This window comes from Geotrypetes seraphini, chromosome 3, assembly GCF_902459505.1.
Source record: "Geotrypetes seraphini chromosome 3, aGeoSer1.1, whole genome shotgun sequence".
Lineage (NCBI taxonomy): Eukaryota > Metazoa > Chordata > Amphibia > Gymnophiona > Dermophiidae > Geotrypetes > Geotrypetes seraphini.
In genome coordinates, this window is record NC_047086.1 from 107,300,554 (window position 1) to 107,324,302 (window position 23,749).

Consider the following 23,749-nt stretch of genomic DNA (forward strand, 5'->3'; position numbering starts at 1 on the left):
CCGTGGCCATGTTCCATTTTAGAACGCGGCGGCAGGGATCACTCTAGCCACTCCCCTCCTCCCGCCCTCACTCACCAACCGCTGGAGGAAGCAAAGGCAAGCTCTCTCCCTGCTAGGATGAGCCGGACCCCTGAGACGAGCGCCTGCAGGAGGAGGCTCCCGCCGCCACCCGCCAACACCTTCCCAGTCTCCTGAGCCGTGTCCTCGCCCGCCCCGATTGCCGACCGCGGTGGCCGCTGACAAGTGCTGTGTCCCTCCGTGCCGAATTCCATTTTTGAATTTGAACACGGAGAGACACAGCACAGCCGGCAACTCCCCCCTCCCGCCCTCACTCACTGCCAAAACCAGCTACAGTGGTACCTCGGTTTACGAGTGCACCGGTTTGCGAGTGTTTTGCAAGACGAGCAAAACATTTGCAAACTTGGTGCCTCGTAAACCGAGCGCGCCTCAATTTGCGAGCGCCCCCCCTGCAAACCGGCACTCTCCCCCCCGCAATCCAGCACCCCCCCGGCCGCCATCGGGCACCCCCCCCTGCCGCGACCTGAGGTCCCCCCAACCCACCCGAACCCTCTTCTTACTTTGATGTAGCCTCCGCACCTGCACCAGCATGTTCTGTGCTGTGCTGTGCTGTGCCGGTGCCCGAAAATATGCCTCCGGTGTTGGGCCTTGAGCATGTGCATGCTCAAGGCCCAGCACCGGAGGCAAATTTTCAGGCACCGGCACAGCACAGCACAGGACATGCTGGTGCAGGTGCGGAGGCTACATCAAAGTAAGAAGAGGGTTCGGGTGGGTTGTGGGGACCTCAGGTCGCGGCGGGGGGGTGCCCGATGGCGGCGGGAGGGTTGTCCGATGGCGGCGGGAGGGTGCCCGATGGTGGCGTGGGGGTGCCGGATCACAGGGGGGGAGGGTGCCGGTTCGCAGGGGGGCCTTCGGGGGGAGCAATGCCGATTCTCATTGGGGGGGAGCAGCGCTGCTGGCCTCGGGGGGGGGGGGTGGAGGGTGGGAACCTATCAAAGCGAGTTTCCATTATTTCCTATGGGGAAACTCACTTTGATAAACGAGCATTTTGGATTACGAGCATGCTCCTGGAACGGATTATGCTCGTAATCCAAGGTACCACTGTATTTTTAAGCCTCCTCCTTCTCACTGGCTCACCCGCATTTAAATTCAGAGAAAAGTGCTGCACTGCACTACCGCTGGCTTTGGCGTCTTCTGTCCACTGCGGCCCGCCCTCTCTGACTACTTCCTGTTTCCGCTAGGGTTGGCCGCAGTAGATAGAAGATGCCGAAGCCAGTGGTAGAGCGGTACAACGCTTTTCTCTAAATTTAAACGCGGCGGCTGGGAAGGGGGCGGCGGGAAATGCTGCTGCTGCACAGGAAAGGTCGGGAAATGTTGCTGCTGCACAGGGAAGTGTGGGGGGGGGAAATGCTGCTGCTGCACAGGGAAGTGTGTGTGTGTGGGGGGGGGAAATGTGCTTCTGCACAGGGAAGGCCAGGAAATGCTGCTGCTGCACAGGGAAGACCGGGAAATGCTGCTGCTGCACAGAGAAGTGTGTGTGGGGGGGGAGGGAAATTCTGCTGCTGCACAGGGAAGGGCGGGAAATGCTGTTGCTGCACAGGGAAGGGTGGGAGGGAAATGCTGCTGCTGCTGCACAGGGAAGTGGAGGGGCCAGAGAGGGAAAGGGGGCCTGGGAGCAATCTTGGTTTGCTTTGGAGGAGGGGAGACAGAAGGGGGCCAAGGAGAGACAGAAAGACAGGCAGGCAGGCAGCACATTAGAACAAAAGACAGCAGGCAGGGAGAGAGACAGAAAGAAAGACCTACAGGGTGCCAGAGAGAGAACCAGAAAGAAAGAAGGACAGACAGCGGGAGGGAGAAAGACAGAAAGAAAGGAAGAGAGACTGGGGCAGGGAGAGACACAGAAAGAAAGAAAGACAGACAGACATATATTCTAGCACCCGTTAATGTAATGGGCTTAAACATTAGTAATAATAATAATATACAGAAAAAAGGCTATTTTTATGGCTGCAGTAAAAATGGCCTTAGGTCACAGCTCAAATCTGTGCAAGGGCTCACTAAGGCCACTTTTTGCTGAACCTTATAGTAAAATGGACCCTTACTTTGTTTACTTTGTTGTACCTACGATTTTCTGCCAAATATTTTTATTGTATTAAATAATAGAAACAGAATGCATAATATCTATGAATATTCTTTATTTTCACTTGAAAGCATAAATAGTTTTATAAGGAGAAAATAATTTTTATTTGAACTATTAGCATTTTCCCAAAGGTTTGTTTCAAAGAAACAGATGGTAGAGACCCCCCACCTTTTTTTTCATGTTCTGAAGGTGTGAAAAGGATCATGCTGGTTAAATCTTTCATGTGGCTGCATATGCAGTACAGCATTTCTCAGAAATGTATGCAATCTGGTTGGGTTGTACTAAAGTATCTAGCCATATTCATTCAAATGTGGTCCCTATTAATATTTACAAAGCATTGAGCCTAAAAAGATCTTTGAAGAAAATAGCTCTTTCGTAAGATACACGTGACAAAAGTGGTTGACAAACATATGTGATGCATATGGCAGTGGAACTGCCTTGAAGAAACAGTGCTTTCTTAATTCTACTATTTTAACGCTACAGTAACTCATTTAAGAACATAAGAACATAAGCAATGCCTCTGCTGGGTCAGACCTGAGGTCCATCGTGCCCAGCAGTCCGCTCTCGCGGCAGCCCAACAGGTCCAGGACCTGTGCAGTAATCCTCTATCTATACCCCTCTATCCCCTTTTCCAGTAGGTAATTATCCAATCTTTTCTTAAACCCCATTACCGTACTCTGCCCTATTACGTCCTCCGGAAGCGCATTCCAGGTGTCCACCACATGTTGGATAAAGAAGAACTTCCTAGCATTCGTTTTGAATCTGTCCCCTTTCAACTTTTCCGAGTGCCCTCTTGTTCTTTTATTTTTTGAAAGTTTGAAGAATCTATCTCTCTCCACCCTCTCTATGCCCTTCATGATCTTGTAAGTCTCTATCATATCCCTCTAAGTCTCCTCTTCTCCAGAGAAAAGAGACCCAATTTCTCCAATCTCTCAGCGTATGAAAGGTTTTCCATACCTTTTATCAGACGTGTCGCTCTCCTCTGGACCCTTTCGAGTAACGCCATATCCTTCTTAAGATATGGCGACCAAAATTGGACGCAGTACTCCAGATGCGGACGCACCAATGCCCGATACAACGGCAGAATAACTTCTTTCGTTCTGGTCGCAATGCCCTTCTTGATTATACCAAGCATTCTATTCGCTCTCTTAGCGGCCGCTGCGCACTGTGCCATCGGCTTCATTGTCATGTCCACCATTACCCCCAAGTCCCTTTCCTGTGTACTCTCATTCAATAATATCCCTCCCATCGTATAGTTGTACCTCAAGTTTCTGCTTCCCATATGTAATACTTTGCATTTCTCAACGTTGAACTTCATCTGCCACCTCGTCGCCCATTCCCCTAGCTTGTTCAAGTCCCTTTGCAATTCTTCGCAGTCCTCTATAGTCCGAGCACCACTAAATAGTTTGGTGTCGTCTGCAAATTTTATTATCTCACACTTTGTCCCTGTTTCTAGATCATTTATGAATATATTAAATAGCAGCGGCCCAAGCACCGAGCCCTGCGGTACACCACTCGTGACCCTCCTCCAGTCCGAGTAGTGGCCTTTCACTCCTACCCTTTGCTTTCTACCTTCCAACCAGTTTCTGATCCATCTATGTACATCTATGTACATCTCCTTCCCTTCCACCCCATTATTTCCATGACAGCAGTTCTTTTGTAGTAGTTGCTTCTAAAGAGCAAGTGGATAGCCATATTTCACAATAAGATGTGTTCATCCAATTGCTGTTACTACAAAAATCTTTGCTAAATCAGTGTCTTCTGGGTTCATCCTTAGCTGCAACTGGTCTAGTTTTCAAGAGATTCACAAGAAAATGCTTGAGGATTATTTGTATGCAATGTTTTCACTGTATGCAAATATTTCTCATGCATATTCACTATGGATATTCTGAACAGCAGATTGACCAGTAATACTGAGGTCAGATTTAGGGACCACTGCTTTAAATGGAAACCTCTACTCAAATGGAGCCTGTCTCCTCCTATAATTCTATTCTCTCCTCTGCTCTAGACACCCTCGATGTCCCCACTTCATGTTCCGTAAGGTACGCCAAACCCCAGTCCTGGTTAAGCCTTAAAATCCGCTACCTACGTTCATGTGTCTGCTGAATGTGTTTGGTTCAAATCCCTCACTCATGCTGACTTCATCCACTTCAGATTCCTCCTGACTTCCTTCCAGTCCATCACTGGACCCTAAATGCCCTTCCAAGTATCACCCCATCTCCCTCCTCCCCCCTTCTTTTCTAAGCTGTTTGAATATGCAGTTGTCTTGACTTCTTGTCAACCCTAATGTTCTTGACCCACTCCAATCAGGCTTGCATCCCCTACACTCCACGGAAACTGCCCTTGCCAAACTCTCTAATGACCTGTCCCTAGCCAGATCCAAAGATCTCTATTCTATTGACATCCTTCTTGATCTATCCGCTGTTTCTGACACTGTAGAACATCACCTTCTCCTTGATATGCTGTCCTCACTTGGATTTCAGGGCTCCATTCTCTCTTGGTATTACTCATATCACTCTTTTTTTTCTCTTTATATGATTATTAGTTACAATTCATTGATAACAAATATTCATGAATAGCCAAAAAAGCTCCATATAGAGAACATTAAAACATATATAAGGTAATTAATCAACTATGATCTAGTCCACATTATAATGGTCGCCAGCATTTTAAATAGGAAATCAAATCTATCTATCTATCATCTAAGGACAAGCAAATGGTTTTTATATATTGTACATCATCCTCCAAAAATACAAATCAATACTAGAAATTAAACTTTCAGCAAAGGTTTCTCTTTAATAAAATCTAATTGGACTGGATCATAAAACACATATTTATCACTTCCATACGATATAAGGCATTTGTATGGAAATTTCAAAAAGAAAGTAGCTCCAATTGCCAAAACTTTAGGCTTTAGCTGGAGGAATTGCTTCCTTTTAAACTGGGTTTGTCTAGAGACATCCGGAAAAATTATCACCTGTTGACCACAAAACAGATCTTGTTTTTGCAAAAAATATAATTTTAAAATAGCTTGTTTTTCCAACTCTGTCTTAAAAGCCACGAGAAGAGTTGCTCGCTTATCTATCACGTCTTTGAAGATTCTAGGAACTGTGTTACATTCAAACTATCAGGTGGCACCATTTTATCCATTTCACCTTCATCTGCCATTTCCTTAGAAACTCTTGAGATGTAATAGAGGTTATCAACCTCAAAAGCCTCCACTTTAGTATAATGTAATATCTCCCTCAAGTACATTCTCAAGAGTTCCATTGGGGATAAATAATGTGTAATAGGAAAATGTAATAAACGAAGGTTTTTTTGCTCTGATAGAATTTTCCATTTTCTCTAATTTAGCATGTGTCATCATGCTATCCTTAATATTAGATGCAGCACTAACTTGTCAGGTTCATACTGCCTGATCCAATTTTTCAAACTTTCTATCTGTTTTACTCATATCACTCTTACCATATTTTCTGTGTATACAGTGGTGGATTCTCCTCCTCTCCTATCTCATTATCAGTTAGGGTACCCTGCTATGTCTTTTTGAGACAAGACAACTAGAAATGAATGTAATACTCAAGATGAGCAACAAAGAGCCATTATAGCATTTTTAGTCTTGTTTACCATCCCTTTTCTAATAATTCTAGCATCTTGTTTGCTTTTTTGGCCACTGCCAAACATTGAGAAGAAGGTTTCAGCGTATTGTCTACAATAACACCCAGATCTTTTTTTTGGGTGCTGATCCCCCACCTGGTAAATATAATTTGTGTTATTTTTCCCAGTGTGGTTTTCACGATGCAGCGCTTAGACAGGAGACTTTTATGACTACTTATTTTTTATTCTTGTTGTTTCATTCAATCTGTTTTTTTCCAGATATTCTACGTACTAACATTTGGGACTCCTGAGGAAGAAGTGTTTCTTCAAAACACGGACCGTGTTGGGTCCGGTCCACAAGGATATTAGGACCAGTTGTTTGTATATCACCATTATAGCTTATGTATTTGTTTTATACATGTCATATATGTTCTTAAGATTTGTATTATTTTAAATAAATTCCTGCTCCTTGTACAATTCCCTGCAGTATTGTTTTGGTTTTCACTTTGCATTTGTCCACATTAAAATTTTCCATTTGGCTGCCTAGTCTTCCAATTTCCTAAGGTCTGCATGCTACTTTTAGCTGTCTGCATACATTTTAATAACTTTGAACAGTTTAGTGTCATCTGCAAATTTAATCACCTTGCTCATTTTTCCAATTTCCAGATAATTTATAAATAAGTTAAATAGCACTGGTCCCAATATAGAGCACTGTGGCAGTCCACTATTTACCCTCCTCCATTGAGAAAAAAATAGTCTAATCCACAACTGAACATTGCCTTTTATCCCATGACTCTTTAATTTTCTCTGAAGACTCTCACAAGGAACTTTGTCAAAAGCTTTCTGAAAATCTAGATCTACACTACATCAGTTGGCTTACCTTTTATCCATGTGTTTATTCACACCTTCAAAGAAGTCAAGCAAATTGGTGAGGCAAGATCTCCATCGGCTGAACCCATGATGACTCTGTCCCATTAAATCATGTTTGTCTATGTGTTGTACAATTTTATTTTTTATAATTGTTTCCACTATTTTGCTCGGCACTGAAGTCTATAATTTTCCCAGGTCTCCTTTTTATAAATCGGCATAACATTGGCCACCCTGCAATCCTCAGATACTACAGATGATTTTAGCGACAGGTTACAAATCACTAACAGCAGATCAGCAATTTTATGTTTAAGTTCTTTCAGTATCCTGGAATGTATATCATCTGGTCCAGATGATTTATCACTCTTTAACTTGTCAAGTTTGTTATAATTTCCTTTTTGGACAGCTAGTGTCCTTTCCATTTTATATATATGGCATACAGAGTTCCACCAAAAACCATAGTTAAGTCTATTCAATTCTTCCAATTGTAAGTGATCTGTTGAATGGCAACCCCGGTTAAAATTAGCAATAACTTGTTATTATTAGATGAGATTTGTTTCTTAGCCCTCATTTCTATACCAAATAAAACAGTGTCATATGATTTCTTTCAGTTACTCCACATCATCATCCTATAAAACCATTTCCAGTTTAGGTAGATCTCTTACATCTTCTATAAAGACCGAAGCAAAGAATTCATTCAGTCTCTCCACTATGGCCTTTTTCTCCCTGAGTGTCCCTTTTGCTCCTTGATCATCCAATGGTCCCATGGATTCTTTCACAAATTTTCTGCTTATGATTTACCTAAAAAAATTGTTACTATGAGTTTTTGTCTTTTTGGCAAATTTCTCTTCACATTCTTTTTTAGCTTTTTTTTAAATCAATGTGTTGCATCTAACTTGCCAGTGCTTATGTCTCTTCTTATTTTCTTCACTTGGATCCTTTTTCCATTCTTTAAAGGATGTTTTCTTGGCTCTAATAGCTTCTTTCACTTCACATTTTAACCATGTTGACTCTCTTTTTTCTTCTTTCCATCTTTATTAATATATGGAATACATCTGGACTTCCACAATGTTAGTTTTAAATAACAAAATAACCTACTCTCCAATATACCTTCGCATACATGCTCAAAAAAATTGCATAGAAAAAGTGAAGGACCCTGTGCTTTTATTTAGTATTTGATTCTTAGCAAGAAATGAAATGTAAAAATAATATGTAATAAACTGTTATCCTGTTGTCCTACTTAGAATAATTGACTATAAATTAAGACTATATGTAAATAAATGAGCTAGGGGTGAGCGGGAATGGGGGGGGGGTAGAAGTGAATGAAGAATAAGCCTGACCCTGCTCTGCCTGCCAGAGACCCTCTCTAGTAGAAATTTCATGTTTAAAAATTGTAAAACTATAAAAGACTTTTATACTATGGAAACTAACTAAGTAAAGTTTGTTCTTTTAAGATCTGAACTGTCTATTTAAAGGAACCTTCAATTTAGCTTTTACCCCACAAATTATCAACACTCAAAGGAAAAATAACATAACATAAACATAAAATTTTATTTTTATCCTGCAATACCTTGCAGTCCTCTTCTTCTCTCCTCTCTCCCTTGGCACCTGGATCTCTTCTTATGGTTTTCAATACCACCTCTATACTGACAACTACCAAATCTACCTCTCCACACCAGAAATCTTTACAGGTATCCAGACCCATGATTCAGCTTGTCTATCTGACATCACTTTCTGGATGTCTCACCACCACTTAAATCTAAAAGTGGCCAAGACTGAGCTACTTATCCTTTCACCTAAACCCGCATCTCCTCTCCCCTCAATCCCTGTTTCAATGGATGTTGCTCTCCTCCCTGTCTCATCAGCTCGCAAACTTAGGGTCATCTTTTACTCCTTCTCTCTCTCCTTCTCTGCACAAATCCAGCAGACCGCCAAAACCTGTCACTTATTTTTCTATAATATCACCAAATTCTAGCCCTTCCTCTCGGAGCACACAACCAAAACCCCTATCCACACCCTTATCACCTCTCGTCTCAAGTACTACAACTTGCTTCTCACATGTCTTGTTCATAACCACCTCTGTCCCCTTCAACCAATTCAAACTTCTGCTCCATGATTTACATTCTTTGAAAGATGCTATACCCATATCACCCCTCTCCTAAGAAAGCAAATAGAATGCTAGGTATAATCAAGAAGGTATTACAACCAGAACGAAAGAAGTTATCCTGCCATTGTATCGGGCGATGGTGCACCCGCATCTGGAGTACTGCATCCAATATTGGTCGCCGTACCTAAAGAAGGATATGGTGATACTCGAGAGGGTTCAGAAGAGAGCGACACACTTGATAAAGGGTATGGAAAACCTTTCATATGCTGAAAGATTGGAGAAACTGGGGCTCTTTTCCCTGAAGAAGCGGAGACTTAGAGGGGATATGATAGAGACTTACAAGATCATGAAGGGCATAGAGAAAGTGGAGAGGGACAGATTCATCAAACTTTCGAAGACTACAAGAATGAGAGGGCATTCGGAAAAATTAAAAGGGGACAGATTCAAAACCAATGCTAGGAAGTTCTTCTTCACCCACAGGGTGGTGGACACCTGGAATGCACTTCTAGAGGGCATAGGACAGAGTACAGTTTTGGGGTTCAAGAAGGGAATGGATGATTTCCTGAAGGAAAAGGGAATAGAAGGGTATAGATAAAGGATTACTATACAGGTCCTTTTTTTATTATTTAATTCTTTATTTATCATTTTAAATTTTTAACAAAATCAACATTTTGTACAGAAAGATTGTCAGATCATACACAAAATAAGAAGAAATAATTTCCATAATACTAAAATTCTCTAATTATACAATCTCAAGTCCTCAAAGAGATGATCCAAGAATTTATGAGTGAACTTTAAGGAAATCAATTAATAAATTCTATACAAGAAAAAAGTATCTCATGACTGGATTAGGGAGCTTATATTCTATTTAATCAAGTCCAATTGTTGTTACTATTATGTTGTTCCTTCCTTTTCCAAACGTTTCAGCGTCAGGAAAGCTGTGAGTTGAGCCGGTTCAAAAAACACACATTTATTATCTTGATACCTTATTATACATTTACATGGGAAACGTAAAAAGAAAATACCACCCAGCTGTGTAACTCCTGCTTTCATCAGAAGAAATTGACGTCTACGGTTCTGAGTTTCTCTACTAACATCTGGAAACATTTAGATTTTCAAACCCAGAAATTCCTTATTCTTGTTCTTAAAAAACATTTTTAATATCCTGATGGGCCGCCACGAGAGCAGACTGCTGGGCATGATGGACCTCTGGTCTGACCCAGCAGAGGCATTACTTATGTTCTTAAATCACTCCATTGGCTCCCTATCCACTGCTGCATACAATTCAGATTCCTCTTACTGACTTACAAATGCATTCATGCTGAAGCTCCTCTACATCTCTCCTCTTTTATCTCTCCCCAGTAACTCTGTTCATAGGGTAAGTTTCTCCTATCAATTCCTTTCTCTACTATTGCCATCTCCAGACTTCATTCCTTAACTCTAGTTGCACCATATGCCTACAACAGGCTCCCTGAACACTACATCAAGCTCCATTCCTGGCTGTATTCAAATCCAGCCTCAAAGCCCACTTCTTTGAGGTGGTTTTTAATTCCTAACCTCCACTCACTAAAGGGCATTCATGCCTGATGAACTCTCCAATCCCTCTACTTGTCATGTTTGTCTGTTGATTAGATTGTAAGCTCTTCTGAGCAGGGACTGTCTCTTGAATGTTCTAATTTAGAGTGTTGTGGACATCTAGAAGCACTATAAAAATGATATGTAGTAGTAGTAAAAAATATTTTTCACTCATGATAACATTAGTATTTTTTAATCTGTTCATTTGTTCATTCAATCATTTATCACTTATTTATATGGATAGATGGATTACTAAAATATAAAATAATGACAAATGCCAGACCAGTAAAGCACATCATGTACAAGCAGTGATTACAAGAGACAAAACAGTTTATTTACTACATTTGTTATGCTTTATAAAATTATTTTGTGTTAAGCTGTTTGTAGTTTATAAAGCTTTGCATGTATAAGATTCTCCATTATCTAATAGCTCTGTTTGAAACCTACTTCCTATTACACTTGTACTCTGCCTAGAAGGAAAAATAGAGTGATTTATAAATTGTGAAATAAATAAATAAGCTTTTTCTGCTTATCAGAAAAAGAAACAGTTTGTTTCTTGTCATTCTGTTGCATAAATTACTCTAATTTGAAGAGACTCACTGTAGAGTTTCTTCCATAGTTAATGTATTTGGAAGTTTGGCCCCTGGTTGTACCAAGAGACAACTACTAGGGGTCAGAGACACCATTTTGATCCTGGGCACCTGCTGGGACAGAAGTGACTTGGGATCACTCTTATCCTCCATTAGACACCGGGTAGAACCACTGAGAAGAGCCAAGGGACTTGGGGAGAGGAGGTCATTATAATGTCAGGGGATATGGAGAGAGAGGGATATACATGGTGGGTCTTTCAGGTGGGTCTGGGGGAGTATGGGGTACATATGAATACTGTTAGATCATCAAGTAGTAAAAGAGGCACTCCGAAGGGCATGGCTATAGTGGAGAGACTAAAGGAATTCTGTGCTTCGGGCTTTACTGAAGAGGATGTAAAGAAGCCATCTATGACAGGAACTTCATATACAATACATAGCAATGATCAGGTTAATATTTTAGCGGACATTTGAGTACATAAAGTTATATTAAAACATTATTGTGTTCATAGATGGTGATTACAAGGTATTTTCAGTTGCAGAAAGGTGAGCCAGTCAATGTAATAAATCTAGATTTAGAGAAACTTTTGACAAAGTTCTTTATAAGAGACTTCTGAGGTAAGTAAAAGTCCATGGGATAGGAAACAATGTTCTGTTATAGATTTGGAGCTGATTAAAAGATAGGAAATAGAGAGTAGGGTTAAATGGTCAATTTTGTAAATGGAGGGAGTAAGAACATAAGAATTGCAGCAGCTGGGTCAGACCAGTGGTCCATCGCACCCAGCAGTCCGCTCACATGGTGGCCCTCAGATCAAAGACCTGTGCCCTACCTGCGTTCATTCTGGTTCATCAGGAACTTGTCCAATCTTGTCTTGAATACCTGGAGGGTGTTTTTCCTTATAATAGACTGCGGAAGAGCATTCCAGTTCTCTACCACTCTCTGGGTGAAGAAGAACTTCCTTACTTTTGTACAGAATCTATCCCATTTTAACTTCAGAGAGTGCCCTCTCATTCTCTCTACCTTGGAGAGGGTGACCAATCTGTCTTTATCTACTAAGTCTATTGCCTTCATTATCTTGAATGTTTCAATCATGTCCCCTCTCAGTCTCCTCTTTTCAAGGGAGAAGAGGCCCAGCTTCCCTAATCTCTCACTGTACAGCAACTCCTCCAACCCCTTAACCATTTTAGTTGCTCTTCTCTGGACCCTTTCAAGTAGTACTGTGTCCTTCTTCATGTACGGCGACCAGTACTGGGTGCAGTATTCCAGGTGAGGGCGTACCATGGCCAGGTACAGCGGCATGATAACCTTCTCCGATCTGTTCGTGATCCTCTTTTTAATCATTCTTAGCATTCTTTTTGCCCTTTTCAACGCTGCTGCGCATTGCACAGATGACTTCGTTGACTTGTAGACCAGTACTCCCAAGTCTCTTTCCTGGGTGCTCTCACCAAGTACCACCCCGGACAACTTTTATTCGAATATGAGATTTTTTATACCGACATGCATTATCTTATACTTATCCACATTGAACCTCATTCGCCATGTCACTGCCCATTTCTCGAGCATGATGATGTCACGTTGCAAAGCTTCACAATCCCCCTGCATATTTACTACTCTGAATAACTTTATATCGTCTACAAATTTTATCATCTCACTTGTCGTACCCATTTCCAGATCGTTTATGAATATGTTGAAGAGCATGGGTTCAAGCACCAAGCCCTGCGGCATCCCACTGGTGACATTCTTCCAGTCCGAGTATTGTTCATTTACCTCCACACTCTGTTTCCTATCCGCTAGCCAGTATTTTATCCATGTGAGTATTTCACCCTCTATTTTTAAGTAGTCGTTCATGCAGAACTTGTCGAACGCCTTCTGAAAATCCAGATATACATCGACTGGGTCACCCTTGTATATATGCCTGTTTACCCTCTCGAAGAATTGCAGCAAGTTCGTCACGCAAGATCGTCCTTTGCTGAAGTCGTGATGACTGGTCCTCATCAGACCGTGTCCTTCAAGGTGATCAATGATGCGGTCCTTTGTCAGCGCCTCTACCATTTTTCCCGGTACTGAGGTCAGACTCACCGGTCTGTAGTTTCCCGGATCTCCCCTTGAACCTTTTTTGAAGATCGGCGTAACATTTGCCACCTTCCAGTCTTCCAGAATCTTTCCCGATCTGATCAACAGATTGGCTATTTGTTGAAGTAGTTCAGTTATAGTCCCTTTCAGTTCCTTGATGACCTCGGATGGATGCCATCCGGTCCTGGAGATTTGTCGCTCTTAAGTCTATCAATCTGCCTGCATACTTCTTCTAGACTGACGGTCAACCTTGTCAGTTTCCTGTCTTCGCCTCCAGCGTATAGCCTGTCGGGTTCCGGAATGTTGTGTATATCCTCTTTGGTAAATACAGATGCAAAAAGTGTGTTCAATTTATCGGCGATGGCTTTGTCTTCCTTTAGCACTCCTTTTATTCCATGATCATCCAACAGTCCCACTACTTCCTATGCTGGTCGTTTCCCCTTAATATATCAAAAGAACGGCTTGAAGTTTTTCATATCCGTGGCTATTTTTTCCTCATGGTCTCTTTTGGCCCATTTTACAGCTTTATGGCACCTGCATTGATGCTGTTTGTGTTTTTTCCAGTTTTTGTCCACTCTTTACCTTTTCCATTTCTTAAACAAAGTCTTCTTATCTCTGATCACTTCCTTTACCGCTACAATGAACCATGCCGGTTCCTTGTTCTTTTTCCTCTTGGATCCCTTGTTGATACGTGGTATATATAGATTTTGCGCCTCGGTGACTGTGTCCTTAAAAAAGGACCATGTCTGCTCTAGCGTTTTTACAGTGCTTATCCTCTTCTTGATCTTTTTCCCCACCCTGAGTCTCATCCCTTTGTAATTCCCTTTTCAGAAGTTCTGTGCCATGGCAGTCGTTCTGGACCGATGTTTCGCCTCTGCATCTATGTCGAAGCGGATCATATTATGATCACTGGTTCCCAGCATCCCCTCTACTTCTACATCTTGCACCTGTCCTCGTAGTCCATTTAGAATTAAGTCCAGAATTGCATTTCCTCTCGTGTTTTCCTTGACAAGTTGTTCAGGAAGCAATCACCTACAGCTCTGTTCTACAACCGCCGGTCCGTGGACCGGTGCCGGTCTGCAGAAAATTCCTGCCGGTCCGCACAGGGCCAGCAAGATCAAAAGCTGCAATTTCCTGCTGGTCTGCGCAGGGCCAGCAAGATCGACGAGTTGCAGGTCTGTGCAGGGCCAGCGAGATTGACAGCTGCAATTTCCTGCCGGTCAGCGCAGGGCCAGCAACATCGAGCTGCAAGGCCAGCAAAATCATGGGGAGCCTTAGACAGTGGCTTTCTCCCCTCCCAGCAGCTGTCAGTACTTACCAGCCAATGATTAACTAAGGCAGCCTTGGGGCTTTTGCTAAGTCGCGGCCGCTTCTGATGATGCAACTTCCTCTTTCCTCAGAGGCGACGCGACCCATCTAAGGACCCAAGGCTGCCTTAGTGAATTGCTGTGCTGGCAAGTATGGAGAGCTGCTAGGAGGGGAGAAAGCCACTGTTAGAGGCTGGGAAGCAGATGGGCAAGGGAAAAAAAGGGACAGCTGCTACTGGACCTGGAGGGAGGGAGAAGGAGAGATGTTGCTGGGAGGGGAGGAGAGAAAGGAGTCTGGGAAGCTGCTGGACAAGGGGAAAAAAGGGACAGCTGCTACTTGATCTGGAGGGAAGGAGAAGGAGAGATGCTGCTGGGAGGGGAGGAGGGAAAGAGAAGTGAAGAGAGTTACTGCTGGACAGGGGGAGGAGAGAAGGGAGAAGGAAAAAGGAAAGAAACAGCTGGCAGGGAGATTAGAGGAGGGGAAGGGGAGAGACAGGAATGAGAAAGTAGAGAGATGGGAAGGAGGTCAGCAGAGAAATAGAGAGGGACAAAGATGCTAGATCTAGTATAGGAGAGATAAAAATGAAGAGAGCAGCGAAGCTGGAATGAATCATGTAAAAAGGAGAGAGGGGGCACAAGCTGGATGGAAAGGGGAGAGGGGCATAGAAAGAAGACAGATACCATATGGAAGGGGGAGAGGGCAGAAAGTGGATGGAAGGGGCAGATGCTGGATTGAAGAGACAGAGGGCAGACACTGGAAGGAAGAAAGTGAAAAGAAGATGAAAGCTGAAACCAGAGACAACAAAAGGTAGAAAAAATAATTTTATTTCTATTTTGTGATTTAAATATATCGGATTTGAAATATATATCCTGCTAGAGCTGGTGTTAGACATAACTGGAGACTGCAAAGCCCAGGCAGTGCTTCTATAGCTTCCAGCTGGCTTAGGGCTCTCTGACCAGGGGGCAGTTGCCCTAGTTGCACTTCCTTAACACTATGCCTGCTATGTGTGACTGCGGTATTCTGTTAGCATGATATTTCTGTGTAGCATTCTGTAATAATTTGGCTTATTCAATTTTCTTGATAGTAGAGGGGATATATGTGAAGGGGAGGGAAGACAGGGGTTTTGTTGATCCTTGCTCTGTATTATTTGTATTTATAAAATGACAATTGTACAGAATATTGTTTCTTTTTATACTTTAATAAAATACATTCAATATAAAATCATAACTGAGGCTTGTGCGGATGGGATCAGATGGTTTGCGAGGACCGAACTCGCGAAGATGTGGCGGAAACAGGGTTTTAAAATTTCAGTCCTAGTAGTTTGCCGGTCCACAAAATAATTTTTTTTTTACGCTGGTCCATAAGTGTAAATAGGTTGAAGAACACTAGCCTACAGCATCCAGGAACTTGGTCTCCCTACTGCAGCCGGAGGTGCCTAGATTCCAGTCTATTCCTGGATAATTGAAATCACCCATGATAACTGTGTTGCCTCCCTTGCAGTTGCGTTTGATCTCATCTATCATTTCTCCATTGATTTCTTCGGATTGCCCTTGCGGTCGATAGTAGATGCTGATCTTCATTACCAATCCATTGGCTCCCGGAATTTTGACCCAGGGAGTACTATAGGGATCTGTACTGGGACCAGTGCTCTTTAATATATTTATAAGAACATAAGAATAGCCATACCGGGATAGACCAATGGGCCATCTAGCCCAGTATCATGCTTCTAACAATGGCCAATCCATGTCACAAATACCTGTCAGAATCAGAAATAGCAGCAATACAGTATACCCCCGTAAATTTGCAGTTTGCGATTTGCGGACTCAGTCATTCACAGTATTTTTTAACCGCCTCTTACAGTAAGAAAATACCGCAAATGACTTACCAATGGAAAAGCTTTCTACGCTCAATCAGCCTTCCCTTCCCCAACCTGTGGTCTTTCCTGGTCGCGCGCCTCCCGTGCCCCCTCTCACAACACATAGAACAGAAAAATCACCACCACCAATCTCCAGAAGGCACCGCCAACTAAGGCAAGCAGGGCACCTATGCTGGGGCTGGTCGCAGGGAAACCTTGAGGGTCAGCAGTGCACTCAGCACCATGCTCATGGCTTAGAGAGTAGCCCCAAGCTGACTCCTATTCAGAGGGCCAGTTTTCTACAAGCTTTGCAAGTTTCACTCAACTGTGCGCTCAGTAGCTTCACAAAGCTGATTACAAGCTTCAGCGAATTCCTAAAGGAGCAAAAAGCGACCCAGGTTCATATGAGCCGAGGGAGTTCTCCCCTCCCCCCCAATCCAGAGCACAGAATGGGATCCAGTACTCTCCTCAGCCAGGCAGCGGTGAGCCTTGGGAAACCAGGGGTCAGACTCATTATCTGTTCCCTTCAGTAGGGACTCAGAAGAGGGGAAGGGAGGCAGCACAAGGCTAATAAAAACGTCTTCTCTGTATCTTAACTTCTTTTAAAGCCAGAGAAGGACTGGGGGAATAAATGATTGTCGAAAGAGAGGAGTGCCGATTACAGTACTCTGCCGATATTCACGGTTTTTCAACATTCGTGGTCACTCGGCAAATGTAACCCCCGCGACATTTGGGGGAGTACTATATTCCATGCTACTGATCCCATGGATAGCAGTAGCTCTCTCCATGTCTATTAATAGTAAACCATTGACTTTTCCTCCTTGAACTTGTCCAAAACTTTTTTTAAGTCAAATACGTTAACTGCTGTTACCACATCTTTTAACAATGAGTTTCAGAGCTTATAATGAAAAAAAAAAAGATTTCATCCTATTCATTTAAAAGTATTTCCATGTAACTTTATTAAGTATCCCCTAGTCATAGTACTTTTTGAAAGAATAAACAATTGATTCATGTTTACCCATTCTACATCATTCAGGGTTTTGTAGAACTCAGCTGTCTCTTTTCCAAGCTGAAGAGCCCTAACCTTTTTAACCTTTCCCCATTTTGATTGCCATTTTTTAACCTTTTCTAATTCTGCTATATCTTTTTTGAGATACAGAGACCAGAATTGGACACAATACTCAAGGTGAAGTTGTAAAATGGAGTGATTGAGACATTATAGTATTCTTTGTCTTATATTCTATCCCTCTCCTAATAATTCCTAACATTCGGATTACTTTATTAGCCACTACCACATGTATTGTCCATGGTGACACCTAGCTCTTTCTTGGGCGCTGACTCCTAAGGTTGAACCTAACATTGGGTAACTATGATTTGGAATATTTTCCCAATGCATATCACTTTGCATTTATCCACGTTAAATTTCATCAGCCATTTGGATGCCCAGTCTTCCTTGCAATTATTCATAGTCTGTATGTGTTTTAACAACTTTGAATAGTTTTGTATCATCTGCAAATTTAATCAGCTCCCTCATTGTTCCAATTCTAGATCATTTATAAATATGTTAAATAGCACCAGTTCTAGTACAGATCTTTGGGGAACTCCTCTATTTCCTACCCTCTTGTTTTCTATCCATTAACCTAATTCACAACAGAAAATTGCCTCCTATCCTATGACTTTTTAATGTCCTCAGGAGCCTCTCATAAGTGACTTTGACAAAAGCTTTCTGAAAATTCAGATACTCTACATCAGTGGTCCCCAACCTTTCTGACACCAAGGACTGTTTTAATAGAAGCAAATTTTTTCCAGGGACCGGTGGGAGGGAGGGGTGTGGGAGGATTCGGGGTGGGTTCATAGGGCAGTTTTATACACAATATATATTACATTTCTATTATTATTAAGTCATAATATCATAATAGAAATTATACAGCTTACCATAATGCAGAATCAGTGGAAGCCCTGAGCTTACAGAACACTCAATGACCCCGCCAACCCATCTCCCTGCGCAGCATCTTTCCATCTCTTACTACCATCCCATCCCGCACAGCAGAACACTGCCAACCCTCCCACTACAAGGCTGACATGCCTCCGCTCCAAATAGCAGTGGCGGCAGCACTGAACAGGCTGCTTTGCTGCCTTCCCCGCCATGGATTTCCATCTGCCGCCATGTCTCTCGCGGCCCAGCTGTCAGACGGCTGTGGCCCGCTAGTGGGCCGCGAACCTAGGGTTGGGGACCCCTGCTCTACATCAACCAGCTCACTTTTATCCACCTATTTAGTCATGCCGTCAAAGAAATGAAGCAAATTGGTGAGGCAAGATTTCCCTTGACTGAATCCATGTCAACTTTGACCCATAAATGATATGGACATGGGAAAAATGTGTTTCATGATCAGTTTTGCAGGTGACAGGAACAGCTTTGGTGGAGTCCAAATGAGTGTCAGGTATGGGACACAGGCACACTTACAGTTGAGAGTAAGACAAAGATCCTGTTCTTCTAAATGAGCTTTTACTGTGCTATATAGCTGCAGGTGTGTGACCTAAGACGCATTACCCTTTGGAGCCCTTTCAGAATTATTTAAGGATCCAGGAACATTTGTTCTTTTAACTTATGGGGAGCAAAAGTGCAGGAGCTGGAGCTGTGTGTGTCTCTCAGCTGAAAGGCCCTGTGGTCAACATGTCAGCATAGTGAGAGGGATTGCTTTTGTTGGAGATAGTTTTCTGTCTCCTGTTGAAGTTGCTTTCTCATTGGGTGAATGAACAGCCTCCCGCATGCTGAAATATTAGAGAACTCTACCCTCATTAAAGGAGGGATGTTTAGCCTACAAAAATGTTAGTTTGTCTGGACTCATTTGGAGCACTGGTCTTGACTTTGGGGGCCTTCGCGTGAGCGGACTGCTGGGCAGGATGGACCATTGGTCTGACCCAGCAGCAACAATTCTTATGGTGCCACTTCTCTTATTTCTACTAAGGGAGTAAGTGGCAGCAAACCTTTACCTACTCCTGTTGAATTTGTTCCTGTTATTGAATTCTGCTCTGATTCTGTTTCAAATACAACTGCGGAGGTTTTGAAAGATCTGTGTTACCCCTGCACAGCATTCTTTATCCAAGTCACTGTATCTGCATACAATATGTGTAACAGTGCTGCAAACAATGACATAGCGAGGGTGAGAGGTGCCCAGGGCAGGTGCCCATCCCCCACCCCCTCCTGTCAAGCGCACACCTCTTCCCTTCCCCCATACCTTTTTAACAGTTGCAGCGTGAGCAGCAACACCAACCTGCTGCTCGTGCCAGCGTCAGCTCTTTCTCTGATGTCACTTTCTAGACACGGGTCCAGGAAGTGATGTCAGAAGAAGAGCCGATGCTGGTGTGAGCAACACTTTGGGGTTGGTGTTCCCGCAGTAAACATTAAAAAGTTACAGGGAAGGGGAACGGCATGCGTGTGTAGTAGTGGGGGAGGGGGGAAGGACAGGGGCAGAAAGGACGGGTGCCAGCACCCCTCACAAGAGGGCGCCCAGAGCAGACCGCCCCCTTACTATGCCACTGGCTGTGTATGTTTAGTAACACTATAAAAATGATTATTAGTAGTAGTAGTAATGTGGCCCAGTTGTGCAAATTTTCTGTAGAAGCTTCAGCTAAGCTTCCTAGCATGATAAGATCTCTGACGTGGTGATGTATGTAACTAAAACTAAGTCTCAGTTCTCTGTAGTATAATCAGCACTTACCACAGCTGTAAAAGACACTATATCCACTCATTTGCATTTGGACACTTTGGAGAATGCTACCAGGGCATGCAATCTGAGAATTCTTAATTTTCCTGTTACGCTTTACTTTATTATCTTGTGAGGTTTTCAATACATATCTAAGATATGTTCTGTAGTTTCCTGAACAAGATACTCTAGCTGTGGTTAATGCCTGTTATTTGCCGAAGGGCTCCAGAGTGATTAATGAAGAAAGTGTCATGGACTGAATTAGTAAATCAGCAAGCCTAAACAAATGTTTAAAAAGGAGATAGAACAACAAAAAGGCAAGAGAGATGTCCTTTCAAAGCAACTAGAAAATAAAGATTCTGTTGGTTGAAATGACATCTCTCTTGCCTTTTTTGTTGTTCTGGTTTCATAGCATGACAAGATTTTCTCTATCTGTTCAAAAAGGAGATAGACAGTGGCGTACCAAGGGGGGGTGGGGGGGGGGGGGCGGCGCGCCCCGGGTGCCAGCCCTAAGGGGGTGCTCCCGGCCTTGCCGTTCAGTCCCCCCCCCACCCCCGAAGGACCGCTCACCCCACTGACCTTCCTGCACCACCTGTGAAGCAGCCCGCAGCAGGATCGCGAAGTCAGCGTCAGCGATCTCTGCGCTGCTTAGGCGCTGCTTCCCGCGCCGCGATCCCGCCCCTCCTCTGACGTCAGAGGAGGGGCGGGACCGTGGCGCAGGAAGCAGCGCAGGGATCGCTGACGCTGACTTCGCGATCCTGCTGCGGCTGCTTCATAGGTGGTGCGGGGAGGCCAGGGGGGCGAGCGGTCCTTCGGGGTGGGTCGGGACATCAGGCCTTCAGAGTGGGGCGGGCGGGCAGGCAGGCAGGCTTTCAAGGGGGAGGGGGTGACAGGCAGGCAGGCAGGTCTTCAAGGGGGGACAGGCCTTCGGGGGGGTGCAGACCTTCAGGGGGGTGCAGGCCTTCGGGGGGGTGCAGGCCTTCAGGGGGGGTGAAGGCCTTCAGGGGGGTGCAGGCCTTCGGGGAGGTGCAGACCTTCAAGGGGGTGCAGGCCTTCAAGGGGGGGACAGGCCTTCAAGGGGGGGACAGGCCTTCGGGGGGGTGCAGACCTTCAAGGGAGTGCAGGCCTTCAAGGGGGGGTGCAGGCCTTCAAGGGGGAGACAGGCCTTCAAGGGGGGGAAAGGCAGGCAGGCAGGCCTTCAAGGGGGGACAGGCCTACAAGGGGGGGGAGAAGCTACAAGGGGGTGGGACAGGCCTTCAAGTGGGGGACAGGCCTTCGGGGGGTGCAGGCCTTCGGGGGGTGCAGACCTTCAAGGGGGGGACAGGCAGGCAGGCCTTCAAGGGGGGGACAGACCTACAAGGGGATGGGACAGGCCTTCAAGGGGGGTGCAGGCCTTCAAGGGGGGACAGGCAGACCTTTAAGGGGGAACAGGCCTTTGGGGGGACCATGATTTAGAAGTACACGGAGGGAAGGGGGTGTTCAAAGAGACGTGCATATGCCAAACTTTGGGGGAGGGGGAAGAAATAATGGGTCTGAAAATAGAGGAGAGGGAGAGAGATGATGGACCATGGGATTTAGGGAGGGAAGGAACAGAAAGGGAGAGAAATTGGACACAAGGGATGGTGTGGAGGAGAGATAGAGATACTGGATAGGAGGGTAATTAGGAAAAGAAAGGGAGAGATGGTGGACTCTGGGGTGGTGGGGAAGGAGGGAGAGATGCCGGATGAAAGGGTATTTAAGAAAAGGTGGATCTGTGGAGGGAGATGAAAAAAAGGAAAGATACCAGACTTCCTGGGAAGGGAAGGGAAATGGAAAGGGAGGACAGAGTTGGCAGATGGATGGTTAGCATGCAGAAAGAAGGAGACCCTGGCAAGCAAGTTATCAGAAGAAAACCAGAGCCTTGGACCAACAAGATTTGAAATATAACCAGACAACAAAAGGTAGAAAAATTAATTTTATTTTCTGTTTTGTGATTATAATATGTCAGATTTGAAATGTGTATCCTGCCTGAGCTGGTGTTGGACTGCAAACGTGAACTACGGTTTAACAGAGAGAGGAAAAGTCCTTTTTGTTTCTTTATTTTATTTACACCACAGCGCCAGTATGGTTAGGAGAAGCCAAAGGGGGTGAAAAAGCTATAAAACCCACCAGGAGTTTTGAAAAAAATCACCCAACTGGGCAGGAAAATCGAATTGAAAAACCAATTCAATAGGCCAGGGGAGTCCAATGTCAGTCCTCGAGGGCCACAATCCAGTCGGGTTTTCAGGATTTCCCCAATGAATATGCATGAGATCTGTGTGCATGCACTGCTTTCAATGCATATTCATTGGGGAAATCCTGAAAACCCGACTGGATTGCGGCCCTCAAGGACCGACATTGGACACCCCTGCAATAGGCTGAATCGAATCAAAAATTTTTTTCCTGAATCTGGCAGCATTAGTTTGCGCTACTGTCTTAGACTTTAGGACCTGGGATTGGGGAGAGATGACATCCTCAGTACTTTATAATGCAAGTGAAACGAGGATTTGGTCAGACTTTTGAAGGGTCTGCAGAAAAAAAATATTGTATAGGCCGGGGACATGAGACAGCAGGAAATGGGAACTTTTCTTCCTTCTATTTTTGTGAATGGAAAGGCTGAGGATGTCAGAGAGTTCAGTTAAAATATGTGCTTTATAAGAAAATATAATAATGTGTTTTATAAAGTTTATAGCATAGCTGGCCTACCCAGTGAGGTGTTCCTAGTGGTGATGGTGGCAGCGTGTCAATGTGTTGAGAAGGAAGAGGTGGTCTGGGAAATTCTGCTGAGCAAACTCCGGGCCCATTTCCACCCCCCAGTTAATCCACTCCACTCAACTGGTTCACACACTGAGTGGGTCTTTGGGTGTTATTTTGGGATCTCTTCCAGTGGTTTATCTCCTTCTGGTCCAAGGAAGGAAACTTTGTTATCCTTAGCATTGACCTACAGAATATGTTTGTAACAGCGCTGCTTGTGTGGCATTAGGCTATGTAGTGATCGAAAGAAAAAAACAGACCTTTGCACATTTTTGCACTATATGGTGGGTGTATGAGGAGATTCACATTTCCTGCACAGCTAAGTCCATGTGAAGTTACCTTGTGCTGTATTTGACATCTAGCAAGGTCTCTGTTTGAAAGGAAAGATCTAAACTTAAAAATGAAGTGGCCAGAAGTTATGGTAAAAGCAGATAGTGTAGCTGGTTTTAAGAAAGATTTGGACAAATTCCTGGAGGAAAAGTCCATAATCTGTTATTAAGACATGGGGGAAGTGTCTGCTTGCCCTGGATCGGTAGCATGGAATGTTGCTACTCTTTGGGTTTTGACCAGGTATTAGTGTCCTGGATTGGCTACCATGAGAATGGGCTACTGGGCATGATGGACCATTGGTCTGACCCAGTTAGGCTATTCTTATGTTATGTTCTCATCTGTAGGGGCCTTTGTTTTCACTTCTTATTTTAATGTATTTTTTTTCTGGGAACTTATCAGTGTTTTTTATAATGGGAACAAAAATGGAAGAGAATTAATGTGTGTGGGATGAGGGGGTAACTAATTTCTTCAGCTAAATAATTCAATCCACTTCAAACAGACATAGGAGAACTCACGCACCATTCACACACCCTCCAACCAAAAACGTCAAAAGAAAAAAACTGTTCGACAACCTCCTAGCCATTCGAGCTGCAACACTCGACCCCCAACCCTACAACCAATTGACATCGACCACATACTGCAAAACCTTCAAAAAGAAATAAAAACCCTTCTATTCAAAAAACACATAAAACCGAACTAACACAATCAGAACTGTCCCAAGCATCACCTGCAACTACTCCATATGTACTTCTGATATCATGACAATTCAGACATAATTTATGTTTTGTTATATTATGTTTGGAATATAAGAAAATTTT